This window comes from Rhipicephalus sanguineus, unplaced genomic scaffold, assembly GCF_013339695.2.
Source record: "Rhipicephalus sanguineus isolate Rsan-2018 unplaced genomic scaffold, BIME_Rsan_1.4 Seq848, whole genome shotgun sequence".
Lineage (NCBI taxonomy): Eukaryota > Metazoa > Arthropoda > Arachnida > Ixodida > Ixodidae > Rhipicephalus > Rhipicephalus sanguineus.
This window is the reverse complement of record NW_023616125.1, coordinates 5,650-9,436: the sequence shown is the minus strand read 5'-3', so window position 1 is coordinate 9,436 and position 3,787 is coordinate 5,650. Positions and strand designations below refer to the sequence as shown.

The 3,787-nt window shown below is 46.2% G+C and overlaps 1 non-coding gene across 1 annotated transcript; it reads left to right on the top strand.

The window, feature by feature from the left end:
- The first annotated feature begins 3,208 nt into the window (after positions 1-3,208).
- On the top strand, positions 3,209-3,280 carry Trnap-cgg (transfer RNA proline (anticodon CGG)). Its single transcript has one exon. It is a non-coding gene; the product is annotated as a tRNA-Pro (tRNA).
- The last annotated feature ends 507 nt before the right edge of the window (positions 3,281-3,787 follow it).

The window sequence follows — 3,787 nt, the reverse complement described above, 5'->3', positions numbered from 1 at the left end:
TTCAACCCACATATATACCCTATAAAGTGGACGGGGAGATGACCGCCGCCGTAGCTCAGTGGTAGAGCATCGGACGCGTTATTCGAAGGTCGCAGGTTCGGTCCCTGCCGGCGGCAGGTTATCTTTTCGTCCACTTACTTTCTTCACATTTATATTCTAATTACTACAAATAACACCCCCTATACTTTCCTTGGCATTGCTGTCTGTTAGTTCTAATTAATATTGTGTCTAACAAAGAAAAACGAGCCCTTAAAAGTAATCTTCTTTCCTTAATTCATAGCGAGGGTCTCGTTCTGGCAGATGTGATGCCTTCAGGTAGTATGCGAGGGATTATTGGTCAGCTGCCTGCTCGTATAAAGATCACGTGCTACGTGACGCCAAAAAAAGGCAAAAAAGAGTGTTCCACACTCGCCGCCATGGCTACGACTGGCGCTGACTGACACTCCTAAGTTTCAACCCACATATATACCCTATAAAGTGGACGGGGAGATGACCGCCGCCGTAGCTCAGTGGTAGAGCATCGGACGCGTTATTCGAAGGTCGCAGGTTCGGTCCCTGCCGGCGGCAGGTTATCTTTTCGTCCACTTTACTTTCTTCACATTTATATTCTAATTACTACAAATAACACCCCCTATACTTTCCTTGGCATTGCTGTCTGTTAGTTCTAATTAATATTGTGTCTAACAAAGAAAAACGAGCCCTTAAAAGTAATCTGCTTTCCTTAATTCATAGCGAGGGTCTCGTTCTGGCAGATGTGATGCCTTCAGGTAGTATGCGAGGGATTATTGGTCAGCTGCCTGCTCGTATAAAGATCACGTGCTACGTGACGCCAAAAAAAAGGCAAAAAAGAGTGTTCCACACTCGCCGCCATGGCTACGACTGGCGCTGACTGACACTCCTAAGTTTCAACCCACATATATACCCTATAAAGTGGACGGGGAGATGACCGCCGCCGTAGCTCAGTGGTAGAGCATCGGACGCGTTATTCGAAGGTCGCAGGTTCGGTCCCTGCCGGCGGCAGGTTATCTTTTCGTCCACTTTACTTTCTTCACATTTATATTCTAATTACTACAAATAACACCCCCTATACTTTCCTTGGCATTGCTGTCTGTTAGTTCTAATTAATATTGTGTCTAACAAAGAAAAACGAGCCCTTAAAAGTAATCTTCTTTCCTTAATTCATAGCGAGGGTCTCGTTCTGGCAGATGTGATGCCTTCAGGTAGTATGCGAGGGATTATTGGTCAGCTGCCTGCTCGTATAAAGATCACGTGCTACGTGACGCCAAAAAAAAGGCAAAAAAGAGTGTTCCACACTCGCCGCCATGGCTACGACTGGCGCTGACTGACACTCCTAAGTTTCAACCCACATATATACCCTATAAAGTGGACGGGGAGATGACCGCCGCCGTAGCTCAGTGGTAGAGCATCGGACGCGTTATTCGAAGGTCGCAGGTTCGGTCCCTGCCGGCGGCAGGTTATCTTTTCGTCCACTTTACTTTCTTCACATTTATATTCTAATTACTACAAATAACACCCCCTATACTTTCCTTGGCATTGCTGTCTGTTAGTTCTAATTAATATTGTGTCTAACAAAGAAAAACGAGCCCTTAAAAGTAATCTTCTTTCCTTAATTCATAGCGAGGGTCTCGTTCTGGCAGATGTGATGCCTTCAGGTAGTATGCGAGGGATTATTGGTCAGCTGCCTGCTCGTATAAAGATCACGTGCTACGTGACGCCAAAAAAAGGCAAAAAGAGTGTTCCACACTCGCCGCCATGGCTACGACTGGCGCTGACTGACACTCCTAAGTTTCAACCCACATATATACCCTATAAAGTGGACGGGGAGATGACCGCCGCCGTAGCTCAGTGGTTAGAGCATCGGACGCGTTATTCGAAGGTCGCAGGTTCGGTCCCTGCCGGCGGCAGGTTATCTTTTCGTCCACTTTACTTTCTTCACATTTATATTCTAATTACTACAAATAACACCCCCTATACTTTCCTTGGCATTGCTGTCTGTTAGTTCTAATTAATATTGTGTCTAACAAAGAAAACGAGCCCTTAAAAGTAATCTTCTTTCCTTAATTCATAGCGAGGGTCTCGTTCTGGCAGATGTGATGCCTTCAGGTAGTATGCGAGGGATTATTGGTCAGCTGCCTGCTCGTATAAAGATCACGTGCTACGTGACGCCAAAAAAGGCAAAAAAGAGTGTTCCACACTCGCCGCCATGGCTACGACTGGCGCTGACTGACACTCCTAAGTTTCAACCCACATATATACCCTATAAAGTGGACGGGGAGATGACCGCCGCCGTAGCTCAGTGGTAGAGCATCGGACGCGTTATTCGAAGGTCGCAGGTTCGGTCCCTGCCGGCGGCAGGTTATCTTTTCGTCCACTTTACTTTCTTCACATTTATATTCTAATTACTACAAATAACACCCCCTATACTTTCCTTGGCATTGCTGTCTGTTAGTTCTAATTAATATTGTGTCTAACAAAGAAAAACGAGCCCTTAAAAGTAATCTTCTTTCCTTAATTCATAGCGAGGGTCTCGTTCTGGCAGATGTGATGCCTTCAGGTAGTATGCGAGGGATTATTGGTCAGCTGCCTGCTCGTATAAAGATCACGTGCTACGTGACGCCAAAAAAAAGGCAAAAAAGAGTGTTCCACACTCGCCGCCATGGCTACGACTGGCGCTGACTGACACTCCTAAGTTTCAACCCACATATACTACCCTATAAGTGGACGGGGAGATGACCGCCGCCGTAGCTCAGTGGTAGAGCATCGGACGCGTTATTCGAAGGTCGCAGGTTCGGTCCCTGCCGGCGGCAGGTTATCTTTTCGTCCACTTTACTTTCTTCACATTTATATTCTAATTACTACAAATAACACCCCCTATACTTTCCTTGGCATTGCTGTCTGTTAGTTCTAATTAATATTGTGTCTAACAAAGAAAAACGAGCCCTTAAAAGTAATCTTCTTTCCTTAATTCATAGCGAGGGTCTCGTTCTGGCAGATGTGATGCCTTCAGGTAGTATGCGAGGGATTATTGGTCAGCTGCCTGCTCGTATAAAGATCACGTGCTACGTGACGCCAAAAAAAGGCAAAAAAGAGTGTTCCACACTCGCCGCCATGGCTACGACTGGCGCTGACTGACACTCCTAAGTTTCAACCCACATATATACCCTATAAAGTGGACGGGGGGACGACCGCCGCCGTAGCTCAGTGGTAGAGCATCGGACGCGGTATTCGAAGGTCGCAGGTTCGGTCCCTGCCGGCGGCAGGTTATCTTTTCGTCCACTTTACTTTCTTCACATTTATATTCTAATTACTACAAATAACACCCCCATATACTTTCCTTGGCATTGCTGTCTGTTAGTTCTAATTAATATTGTGTCTAACAAAGAAAAACGAGCCCTTAAAAGTAATCTTCTTTCCTTAATTCATAGCGAGGGTCTCGTTCTGGCAGATGTGATGCCTTCAGGTAGTATGCGAGGGATTATTGGTCAGCTGCCTGCTCGTATAAGATCACGTGCTACGTGACGCCAAAAAAAGGCAAAAAAGAGTGTTCCACACTCGCCGCCATGGCTACGACTGGCGCTGACTGACACTCCTAAGTTTCAACCCACATATATACCCTATAAAGTGGACGGGAGATGACCGCCGCGTAGCTCAGTGGTAGAGCATCGGACGCGTTATTCGAAGGTCGCAGGTTCGGTCCCTGCCGGCGGCAGGTTATCTTTTCGTCCACTTACTTTCTTCACATTTATATTCTAATTACTACAAATAA